The following is a 13,208-nucleotide window of genomic DNA, read 5'->3' as shown; positions in this document are numbered from 1 at the left end:
TGTATTTCAATGAGCCACCTCTTACCTGTTGTAGTGCACTTTAGTCTAATGCAGTGGTGTGTGCGTGTGCCAAGCGTGTGTGAGAAGTTTAAAGGTGCATTTCTCCTCTCCATGTCTGTACCTCCCAGTGATAGCTCCTAACCAGCGTGGAGAAATGTCAAAGGGGGAGGAGAGGAGAGGAGCTGAGAGGAAAGGACGAGAATCTGTCTTTAGCCCCGCCATGGTCTTAAGCCTCTCTCTCTTTGAAGTTTTTCTTAATTGGCTGGAGGTGTAGGGGTGGTTGGGGGGGCTGAGGAGGGTAAAGGGACTAATACTGCGATGCGGCCTCCATACTTTCACATCCCGAACCCTTCCCCCCCTTCCCCGCACCACCCACCGGTTTGAGGAGTGGCATGGAGACAGGCTCCTGGTTGTAATTGGTCCCCCTGTGATTCTGGAGCTACCTTGGCAAACCCCCCTAACTCCAGCCCCAGCTTCATTTGTGTGTGTGTGGGATATGAGGGGGGGGAGTGTGTGTGTGTGTGTGTGTGGGGGGGGTCCTTGCATTTTAAGGATCCCCTCCTCCTCTTGACCCCCCACCTCTAAGCCCTCAAGGTTACCAGGTGCTTTAGGTGAGGTGTTGTCATCCTGGAAAATGCACTGTGACAGTTAAACATAATAAACAAATAAACATAGAGTACACTGTCGAGTCTAGTGAGGCCTTGAGAGAGATCTTTTTATTTCCAACAGACAGCATTGCTGCATCACTTTGCTCTGTACACAAATTGCATTTATGAGTTTGCATTGTTGCTTATTGGGAATAGAGTGAACATTTTTGTGAAACCTGTTGCACACAGAAGACAGAGATTGCATTCAGCATTCCAAGTGAAACAGGGATGTCATATTTGTTGAGGAAATGCGTATTTATTGCTGTTGACAGTCGACGTCACAGTCGTTTTCCATTTAGATGGCTGGATTGATAAATCGGTTACTTTGCATGGAAATGTGTTGCCAGTGCTTCTCATGGAAACCGAAAAACACACACACATACACACACACAAACGCACACACACACATACGGTAATGCCGGCACACACACAGAGAAGCACACACATGATTTCACACACACGGTAAGTGCTATGCATACAGAAATCTGATATATGATTCCTGTGATAGTCTATTCCCAGAGTCTAGTCTCTTTAATACTTCTTTATTCTCCAAAGAGTACCCTTCCCCCATTCCTTGAACCCCCCATGATTACCCTCTTACACTCTTACTTTTCCTACCGGGTGGAAAGACACCCCCATCCTTTTATCAAAGCCCAAATCAGACGAGAGAAGAAAAAAGCACCGCAGGGGGGCTTCCAAGCCATAACCGTGCAATCTCATCACATGGAAATAGGTGCTCGTTGATTCTAGTCTGGGTAGTTAAGGGTAAAATGTCATTACAGGCACCGAAATAACTTAAACACCTCTTTATGTTCCTATCTCTTGCTTTTTCTCACTCCCACTCTCTCTCTCTCTCTCTCTCTCTCTCTCTCTCTCATTCTCCCATCCCCTCTGTTCATTCCCCTGCTGCCCTGCTCTCCCTTTACATTAATCCTTCCATTCCTTATCCCAGCACAAACCTCTCTTTTTTTCTTTCTATTCACTCCTTCTCTTATCCCCTGCTGTACCCCATGCCCTCCTGCCCTCCATTCTTCCTCTAGCTGGGCTCCTCTTATCCTCTCCTCCCACTCTTCTTCTCTCTTCCCCGTTCATGTCTTCATCACCGTACAGCCAGGAAGGAAAATACAGATTATTAGACAAATGTCATTGGTTGCTACCAAATTGTGTCAGTGTCGCTCGCCAACCTAAAACCCTGAAATCCTCCTTTCTCTCAGCCTCTGCTTTACTCACGTTCTCCTCCTCGATACCCCCCAACCGTCCGCAGGTGGACAGAGTGGGGGAGCGCTCTGTCGCATCTGCTTTTACCAGGTCCTTTAGAACGTGGACTTTAAAAAATCTCAACACACTTTATCGTTTCCTGTTTCACTGGGAAGGCCTCAGCACTTGGTGGCAAAGCTGAATTACACAGCCCTCATCTTGAAAAACACTGAGGTCCTTTTGAACACATTTAATGTCTTTTCCAATCCAACAAATGCTGTATTCATTTACATGAGTCTGTAAATGTGTCTAATGGTAAATATTTGCTGGGTGTTGTGGAAAGCAGAACAAAATAAATAAAGGTTAAATATTTCTATCTATTTAATTTGCTGAGTTTAAAGTGTACCAAGGACCTAACTATTAGAAGAAGTAGAAAAGATTAAGCAATTATGCCCGATCATTTTGAATCATAATTCATTATGATCATTGATGATTATTGATTCATCATGACATGTGACTGTTCGGGATCATATTTGTCACTCCTGTCAGGTAACGGTCATCAACAGAAGACTCATAATACAGCTTAAGCAGTAGTAGAAAGTGATTTATCCTTCTGTCTGGTGTCTTGTAAGCTAGCAAGTATGTAGTCATATCACACAACACACAGGTGGACGGTGAATTATACTGTCATTGAGTCTGTTTTGGAGCCACTTATGGTAAAAACCTTGGCAGACATGTTTTCTATTTTAAAGTATTATTTTTTATTTATTTTACAGTTGCTCCACTTGAATGTCCTTGATTGCATTTATAGGCTCACACCTGCTGATGTCTTTAGTAAACAAACATTGAATGTGCTAAATAAAAGTATGTGCCAAGATTCTGTACAATGCACTTGACTAGATGTGTGTGTGTGTGTGTCTTGTGTATATTTGTGTATGGTTATGGGGACTCTATTTCATGCATAATAATGGGACCTTATTACACTATCAGATTATCCCTTCTGTTTATCAGTTTCGAAGATTAATGGGCTTGGTCCGGAAAAGTCCCCAGTGAACTAAGGATTCATTTGGGCACCTGACAATTTTTATATATGGCCCGTAAATTACTTCTCCTCTGGAGGGAGGCGTATAAGTGTATTATCCAAAGTATGCTTCCCCTAACATTAGTGATGGCAAAGAGAGAGGGGGAGGGGGAGGATGAGGGTGTGTGGAAGGAATTCATGCATTTGCAAATTGAAAACATGACACACACGTTTTTCAGATATGTATGATTTAGTGTTTTCAAAATAGTGATCATTTGGAAAGTCAGTCTTCTCTTGTCAGTACAAAAAAAGTGTTCATGGGGCCTTGCTAATAGAATTTCAGTGCACTTGTTTCTCAAGGGATTTTGAATTAGAAAGTGTCAAGGCCTTTGGCTCACTTGCGGAGCAGTTACTCAATTCAAAAATTTGTTGGGATGATTTACATTTTACATTTTATATTTCAGAAAATCTTTCACCTAATAGTTGACTGAGGGGGAAAAAAAGACCCAATACATAATTTCCCTTGCCACTTCAAGGTTGTTTGCAAATGTTTTAAACAACTTCCAAGAGAGGCTGATAGCATGCCAGCTTTAGCTTTTGTCACCATGAAATTTAAACATCAGTCCTCCTTTAATAGATACCGCACAAGGACTCTAAAAAATAAATATCCCACCAGCCACCCTGTTTTCCTTACTTCCTGAAAGCTTGCATTCAAAACAAGCCAGTAGCTAAAGTTAATCAGCTGAGTGGCTAATGACCCCAACTCAATTTATAGAGTCAGGTCAACTAGAAAATAGTCTAGTCCGTAATAGCTCAGTGTAGCCTACACCATTCTATATGAGGACACACTCCTTCAAGGGCATCCTCTTCACCATCAGCATACAAAAGAAGCTGTTATCGAGCTGCTGAACGATCACACTAGCATGTACATGCATACGGATTTACACACACTGAGGATTCACAGACACACCACTCAACATACACACTGACACACACACACACACACACACACACACACACACACAGGCTTACGCACTTAGATATTCAGACATGTAAAAAGTCCCTCTGTTTGGAAGAAAGGAATCAGTTATGAGAGTTAAAGAGACAAATGTGATGGTTGAAGATATGATATGAGCCGTGTCCGAATTGCCCCCCCCCAAAATGGCAATTAGCCTCTCGGTTAACCTCTTCTCAGTCATTCAATCGCAGCTCGCTCGCTCTCTCTCTCCCGCTCTCTCTCTCTCTCTCTCTCTCTCTCTCTCTCTCTCTCTCTCTCTCTCTCTCTCTCTCTCTCTCTCACACACACACACACACACACATACACACTTTGGACAAAGTAAGCATTCTGTTTTTGTCTGGCATGTTGATAAGAAAATGATAGCATTAGCATAGCATTAATGTAGATTACACTGTTGTAGTTTAGTTTAGTTTTGTATGCAGGGTTGGTATGCAAGTGCTGGATGTAATAATATAGATTTGGATCGGAGTAACTGAATGCTGAACCCTGCATGGGAAATTGAAAGCTGAAAGTATACTCCAGATGCACATTGTCACTGTCATAAACTTGAGATGAAGGAACACATTGCATGAGATCTGCTTGTCATCTTACATTAACAGATGTAGCAAAGACTTAAGGGGAAAGAAATATAAACCAGGAAACGTGGACTCGAGACAGGATTGGATCCTTGAGCATAGAACTACAACACATTGCAGGCTATATGTTCAGGGGCCCCATGAAATATGTAATGATCATGCCATTAAGCATTTGTATATTGATAAAGGATTTGGTTAAAATTCTGTGCATGCCGGCTTATGTGGAAAGTAATGAACTCACTAGGGACAGACGCATGCTCAAAGCCATTACGGCGTCTGGAGACTAAAGCCTTGAACACAGAGTGTGATGGAGTGTTTGGGTGTACCACAGAAGTGTGTGCGTGAGTCTGCCTATGTGATTTGCCTTTGCTTAAAGTAATTAAAAGCTAATATGCGGGAGAATCGTTTGGGTGCTCTCTCTACAATTAGTGGACGACTATAAAAAGACAGAGACTCTCATTCTTCATGCTTTTGCTTAATTGTAATGGATTTTCTCCTCTTACCCTTCTCCCACTCCCCCTTTTTTCTCATCCCTCTGTTTTTCTCTTTTTCGGCAATGAGAGGCGCTGAGTCATTTTTAATAGGGTGCTGTTATGGATTTTTTCAAAATCCCGACCTAAAGATGCCCGGGTGATTTAAGTCTGGTTTGTTTTTGTTGTTCATCATTATTACTTTAAGTTATTAGGCCTCATTGGTTTACATTATTAGGAATTGCTGAGATGAATGGGTTGAAATTGTACATTGATATGCCATTGCTCCAAGTCAATGGTGTTTCATTTAGGAATTGCTTCACAGTGAATAGTGATTTTTGTTCTGTGTACTTTCAAGCCAATGCAGAGCTTTGCCTCTTAGGATGTTATAAATTGGCCAGATGCAGACCAACAGCATATTCACTCAACTAAACTAAATGTACTTTCTTGTTTTCAATCCGATGTCTGAAAATGCTTTTGTTCTGTCTTTCCTTTAATCCTGTGTTCGCCAGCCCTCCTTCTCCTAAACTACATGGAAAGCCAGAAAGAAAGAAAGAAAGAAAGAAAGAAAGAAAGAAAGAAAGAAAGAAAGAAAGAAAGAAAGAAAGAAAGAATGAAAGAAAGAAAGAACAAAAGAAAGGAAGAAAATAGAACTTCCACAGGACCTACGTTGAGGTTCTGTGTGCTGAGAGATCATGCCCCTACGTTGAGGTTCTGTGTGCTGAGAGATCATGCCCCAGGGTGAACGCATCGCCCTAGACAGCAGATCTCAAACTACAACCATAAACTACAGCTACAGGAGTTGAGTTGAGCTCTAACCATGGAACGATTGTCACAGTCCCTGATTGTTTCCATCAGCCCACTAAAACAAACACGCTCGTGCCATCTCAATGAGAAAGCAGGCCCTCAAAAAAACACTGCAGATCGTTCGCTCCCTCTCTTGGACAATCACACTTTCCTTGTGTGCAGTATCACTTTCGTAGAACGGCTCAGCTGTACTGAGATCGAGTATTCAAGGTTTGTTCAATGCAGCCTTAATGGCCACTGAAGACTTCTCCAAGGGGCCGAGTATCTCTGAATTTTACCTAGGCGTGATCAGGTCTATTCAGGCTGGCTTTGTAGCGGTTGACGTACACTGGCAATCATATGCATGTGTCCGTAATCACGCATGTATTGTCCCAACTGTTTGGTCACTCCGAGAGGACTAGTCCTTACACATTATTATTAAACAGCGAGAACATTTTGCCGGCTAAGACCTGGGGCTTTTGTAGTGTGTGTGTTTTTATCTAATTTCTGCAATTCAGTTTCAATGGCGAGGCCTTGAGTCCATTATCAACTACAAAGAGCTATCTCATCTCCTATTTCTCTCTGTTTTTCTCCCTCTCTCATACACACCCATCTCTTCGCCTCGTCGCTCTGATCAGGCGATAGGGAGAATGCTGGGGAGAATGAGAACAATGGAAAGTTGGGCTTTTTATATTTAGAGGATACTCATCATGGTCACACACAGTCACTCATTAACAAGTGTGGGCTTCAGCACGTGTGAATACAAAAAAGTGCTGTACCACAATAAATGGGTGCGCACACAGACACACACACAAACAAACGCACACACACAGATGTAAACGCATACATTCAGGTGACATGTTCCTTGTTAGATGACAGTAAAAGCACAGTGATTGTCGACGGACAAGCAGATGCACAGTGAGACAAGCAGATGAGAGAGAGAGAGAGAGAGAGAGAGAGAGAGAGAGAGAGAGAGAGAGAGAGAGAGAGAGAGAGAGAGAGAGAGGGGGAGTGAGAGAGGGTGAGACAGAGAGGGGGCCTGACAGCAGAGAAAGTGGTAGACACAGTGGCTATAAGAAAACTGGCCAGAGAACGAGTGAATGAGACAGACAGAGAGACAGAGATAGAGAGAGGGCTACAAGGAGAGAGACAAATAGAGAATATTAAAATGGTCTGTGATGGAAAGCATGTGGCATGTAAAGCCTGCCAAGCTGGTCCATCCATCACATTTCTTGTCTGTGTCGGCGAGGGGCCGACTGCATGGGAATAGCGTTGCAAATTTTGTAAATCATATACACACAGTGACATGCACGCAAACACTAGCATGTAAGTTTGCACACACACACACCAGTATGCATGTTTGTACACACATACAAGCACGCTCCTGCTGTACATGCTGATGAGCTCAGCTGTGCACACCAACACGCACACACACATACACACACATGTAAAAACAAATATTCAAATGAGTAGTCATGATGCCTCAGATGTTGTCCCATTCCAATCACAGGGATGATGTAGACTTGATGATGAGGCTGTGTCGCTTATGACACCCTGTTGAAAGATAAGGACAGTATATTTTGGGAGAGTCAGCTTAGATCTTGGCATGGCTGGGATATATTATTACAGACTAACAGCTCTGCGGTGTCTTTAGAAAACTGATCTAGAAAAAAAAAGTTGATAAACTCTAGAGTTCCAGACAAAGGGGATTAAGAATGTTTGTGTGTGGGGGGGGGGAGTGGTTTTGAGTTTTTTAGCAGTGTAAGCCTTCACGCTTATCCAACAATTTCTTTCTGTTCCTCTTTTTTTTCCATCTGCCCATCTCTGGTGGTGATTCCACCCGTGCTTTGCCATGGGATGAACCAAACAGATCAAAGGGGAGGAAGGAGGGGCAGAGAGGTTAGAGGCAGAGAGGAGGAAGGAGGGGAGGAGAGGTTAGAGGCAGAGAGGAGGAAGGAGGGGAGGAGAGGTTAGAGGCAGAGAGGAGGAAGGAGGAGAGGTTAGAGGCAGAGAGGAGGAAGGAGGGGAGGAGAGGTTAGAGGCAGAGAGGAGGAAGGAGGGGAGGAGAGGTTAGAGGCAGAGAGGAGGAAGGAGGGGAGGAGAGGTTAGAGGCAGAGAGGAGGAAGGAGGGGAGGAGAGGTTAGAGGCAGAGAGGAGGAAGGAGGGGAGGAGAGGTTAGAGGCAGAGAGGAGGAAGGAGGGGAGGAGAGGTTAGAGGCAGAGAGGAGGAAGGAGGGGAGGAGAGGTTAGAGGCAGAGAGGAGGAAGGAGGGGAGGAGAGGTTAGAGGCAGAGAGGAGGAAGGAGGGGAGGAGAGGTTAGAGGCAAAGAGGAGGAAGGAGGGGAGGAGAGGTTAGAGGCAGAGAGGATTGGACTGGAGGGATGTTTCAGCTTTCCCCTTTGCCTTCACGGCAAAATCTGAGCTTTAGGAGTCTTGGCATGTTCTCTGTTAAACTTTGACCTCTATTGATTCCTTGGAATTTAATGTAGTCTCTCTGTTTGTGTGTGTGTGTGTGTTGATAATCTACTTTAACAGCCGCAATTCACTTTTGAACCTAGAAGGAATATATTTCTTAGCAGGCTTTAGAGGTTTCTAATAGTGGCCGAATGTTAGGTTTGAACAATTAATCCACACTGAGGGAGGAGAAGAGAAATGGAGGAGGAGCAAAATAAAGGAGCAAAAAGAAAAGAAGGCACACCGGAAGTAAGTAGGAAGGGAAGTGAAGAAAGAAGGAATCTTAGATAGTTGATCCTTGTGGGACTGCCAGACATTTCTCACTCCTTACATCCCGCCCGCTCCAACACACACACACACTCACACACACACACACACTCAGACGGCGCCCTTCGTACGTTCCTCTCTCGCCGGCCAACCGTCTTATCTCTGGCCCTATTCCACAGCTTATGAATTTTAATAGGCTTCAATCAGGACACCTCAGTACTGTTTTTCCATCTCCCCAAGTAATGGACTCAAACCACCTGAGAGTCCTACCCCCGCCACCCTCCCCCCTCTGCGCACTCCCATTCATATAGACCTGGGAGGGGAAGGAGCTATGGGTGGGGTGGTTGATAAGGAGGGGAGAGAGTGTGTGTTAAAGTGTGTGTTTCTGCTCGAGTGCGGGAGGGTGTGAGGCCTTGGCACCCTGAATAGCTTCAGGATGAGAAAGCTCTGAGTACCTATTGTTTTGGCGGTGGACTCATGCGTACTAACACACTCACTTGCCCATGCACACACACACACAATGTGATTCACCTTGTACAAAGCTTTTAAAATGCCAGCATTTAAACAGTCAGTAACTTGCATATTTAGCCATCTTCCTAACCAACAACAACAACACACAAACACGCATGCACGCACACACATTAAGTGCTGTTCACCACAGCCTAAATGAGAGTTTGATTGTGTCTGTAATGCCTTGGTCCTGTGCTATCCCCCTTAATTACAATCTGCAAGTCAGCTTAACCGCATTGACAAATGGACCTGCTTAGCAATGCATATAGAATAAGGGAGAGAGGAAAGAATGGAGGAAGAGAGGAAGAGTGAGAGAGAGTGAGAGAGTAAAAGAGAGGGCAAGAGAGAGAAAGATGAGAGATAAAGGCAAGAAAAAGACATGGATAAAGAAATAGAGATGGAGAAAGGGAAGGAGGGCAAAGATGGAGAAAGAGAGAGAAGGAAAGAGAGAAATGGAAAAGGGAGGAAAAGAGAGCTGGTGAGAGAGGTCGAGAATTAAAGAGAGAGAATGGGTGCTTTCACACCGCTAGTTATGTTTTTTGCTGATTAGGTCTGTCAGAGTTTTGTGGCTCAGACACACTTTGTGTATTCTATGTCTTACTCTCTGTCTGTTTTGGTTTTTCTTTCTCTCTCTCGCTCTCTCTCTTTCTCTCACACACACACACACACGCGAACACAGAGCTAAATAAAAATGCTCTAAGGCTGTAGTTTGGTCAGTGTCATACTATGCTGTCCTTTTCTGGAACAATTAAAGTTAATGGTGGCCTGAATAATGTTATTCTCTCGCTCACCAACAATCTTTCTCCTTTTCAATTTTTTTTAGCAGTTGTGAATGAGAGTGATTACATTTCAGCTTGAGTTGATTTTGTAGCATTGTGAGGTTCCTGAATGCGGTGTGTGACAGGGTCTTCTACTTCGAGTGGAAAAGACAGGCGGTGTTATCAGCATCGCTGTGAATTTGATCGACCTCTCTCTTTGCCAGCCCCCAGCACCCCCCTCTCAGTGCATGGAGAGGACACACACACTCATATAAAAACACACCTGTCCTCCAATCACAACTCAAGCCACCTCTGAAGCGACTCGCTGTGACAATGCCCTCAAACAAACACACACACACACAGGAACCCACACAAAAGGATGACACTCAATAGCAATACAAACCAAACACACAAAGGAGTAACACATGTATATTAGGATCCAGGAAAGCTGCCATGGAAGTTTCTGGACATTACACTGGACATTATTGGCTCCCGGTCAAGCACAGGCCCCTTCCTACCTTTCTGTCCTCCTCCCCCTTTACGCCCCACCCCGTTGCCTCAGGTCCGCCGGCGCAAACACCCTAAAAACCATCAGGACTAAGCACCGGACCTGGGGTGACAGGGCCTTCTCTGCTGCTGCACCCTCCCTCTGGAATGACCTCCCTATCCGCCTGGCTCCCAATATAGCACTATTTAAACAATCCCTCAAAACTCACCTTTTCAACCCCGCCTTCACCTGAACATCATTACAACATTATATGTTAGTTTTATTTATAATATTCTGTTTGTCTGTTTTGTTCAATCCTTTATCTTTATATTTTACTGTTGTCTTGTTTTGCTTGTCCTCATACATGTAAAGCGACTTTGAGTATTAGAAAAGCGCTATAAAAAAACAAATTATTACTATTATTACCTGTACACAGTCATAACTGCTGTTTTTATGCAGTTAGATATACGAGCCTCTTCCCAAACACGCACAAAACACACACACACACACACACAATGAGAAGACACTGTTGACAGAAGGACCATCCACAAGGAACGCTGCCACTTCTGAAAGGACGGTTGAATGGTGTTTGCGTTAGAGGGGTTTAATTGTCGAGGTGTGTGTGTGTGTATGTGTGTGTATCTGGAGAGGGGGAGGTTTTGGGAGTTTGTGTGCATCTGTTTGTGTTGGTGAGTGATGTTTTAATAACAAAGTTGCCTGTGTGTGTAGAGGGGGAGTTATGTGAGATGGTTTAATTGTGAAGTTGCAAACCATGCATGTGTGAGTGTGTGTGTGTGTGTGTGTGTGCAGTCCTAGTACTACGCTACTAGTATTGTGGTGATGCAGCAGGCAGGAAGACAAAATTGGAAAGATATACAAAATCCAAATGTAAAAAATGACCAAATAAAAACCAGTAAACCAGTAAAACACAGGGTAAATTCATCGAGTAATACATGTGTACTAAATAATTGAACACTGGCGACACGTGTGTGTGTGTGTGTGTGGGGATGGGGGGACCCAGAGAGGTGAAACGCGTTATCTCATGCCTACAGACAGACACTTAGCTCAACGCCAGCTCTCAACCATCCTGTCCCTACGGTCCTCTCCGAAATGTCACGAGCTGGGCCCGGACGAGACGAGGGCGCGCGTGTGCGTGCGTGTGAGTGTGACAGACGGCTTAGCCGTCAGTGTGCGTGTTCCACACGTTCTAGCGGTCGTGCCCCCCTGGTGCCCGCCCGTACCCTCTATCTCTACACACTCCCCTCGCTTTGCTGCACCCCCAAAACTCCCCCCCACCCCGACTCGGGTTGGTACGCCATGCTGCCAAGCAGCCATCTGTAGTCAGCCTCACCCCTGCCAGCCGCTCCAGGGGGGAAGGAAGGGAGGTTGAGGAATAGAGACAAGGAGGGAGAGACACAGAGGGAGAGACAAAGGCGGGAAAAAGCAACAGACAGAATATCCAGATGAAGGGAAGGAGCTTCAGAGAAAAAAGGAGATGCAGACGGGAAAGCTGTAACCCCCCCCCCCCCCCCCCATGCACACACACATTAACATAATGTATAAACACACTGTTTTAGCCTGTACTGTATAACCTATTCATAAGTTGCTGCTAATAGCTAGAATATAACTTTATTTATCAATGTGCCTCTGTAATGACTCGACAAGAAAATAAATAGCTATTTAATTTGTCAATCACTGTAAAAGCTCCAACCCTCAAAACAACCAAATACACACCTACGCTAAAAACTAACTTCATGACTCAGAGAGACTCACAGCTTGAATTCGGAGGTTTTCATATGCAAACAACTCGTTGCGGGTCCAAACATCTCATTTTGAGGAGTGGAAACATGGAAAAACATTGTTTCTAGCATGTTTGTCGACCAACAAATTCTACACCTGCTTGCCTTCATGCCTGCAGTCAAACAGGTCAATGCATCCACGTCTGATCCAATTCACGTGCATTTCCAGACCAGCACTGCGCCATGAGCTAAGCTAATTGCATGGTGTGTATGTATTGCTTAGCAGCTAAATTGTATGTAATTACCTCTCCCTTCCCTAAAGCTCAGAGACTGGTGACGGAGACCAGGTGTTGCAGTAAACAGTGGTTCTAGTAAAATGTCAAAGGTTCCCACTCTATTTTGGAGCGTGTTGGTGGTTAATGTGTCAGATATTGGGGAGGCTAATTTGAATGAAAGTAATTAGTAAGTGTTCTTGTGTGAAGGAACCAACATGAACTCCCATTTACTCCCTTTCGAGTTTTCTGTCAAGCATTTTCCAAACGTAATCACTTATTCACTGGTCCTGTCCAATTTCCTTTGAAAGACAAAGAATGAGCAAAGTTGTGAGATGTTTCCAACCTTCTAATTGCACGGGTGATAGTGTTATAGAGGAAATGAATGTTCAATTTTGCGGCCCATAGGTGAGTTGTGCAGGCAAACCTCAACGGAGTGAACTTCCTTGAGTTTTGTTCCTGGAGTGACTGTTACAGTGTGTGACTCTTCTTTTGGGCAAGCATCGCTATAGAATAAGAAGTTGAAAGAGAATGTGTGTTTTTGTGTGAGTCTACACATGGGTCTGTGTGTGTGTGTGTGTCTGGGGGTCTACGTGCATGTGTGTCTGCATGTGCCTGGGAGCCTGCGCGCGCGTGTGTGTGTGTGTGTGAGTCTTGTCGCGCCCAGAAAGAGAAGCAGCCTCAGTGAGTGAAGGAACTCTCTTTCATCTTTTCCCCCCAGAATCCCAAGCAGTGCCTTCCATGCCAATCCATTTCCTGGTGTTGGCTGCAGCTTGTCCAATGGGAAGCTAAGAAATGGCAGGCAGCAGCTGGAAGGCTCCCAGTACGCCCTTCTAAAGCGACTCCTGCCCCCCCGGGGGTGTCCTCTCGCCCCCATCATACCACCCCAGTGACTATGCCCCCACCCTCCTCCAGGGCTGGAGGAGGGTGGGGGAGAGAGATAGGCAGAGCTGGTGCCCGCTGTGGAGATGAATGGGTGATGCCATGCTGTCTCCATAACCCACAGACT

The sequence above is a fragment of the Hypomesus nipponensis genome, chromosome 22 (genome assembly GCF_054491055.1).
Source record: "Hypomesus nipponensis isolate SF chromosome 22, ASM5449105v1, whole genome shotgun sequence".
NCBI lineage: Eukaryota > Metazoa > Chordata > Actinopteri > Osmeriformes > Osmeridae > Hypomesus > Hypomesus nipponensis.
Note: the sequence above shows the minus strand (reverse complement) of the source record.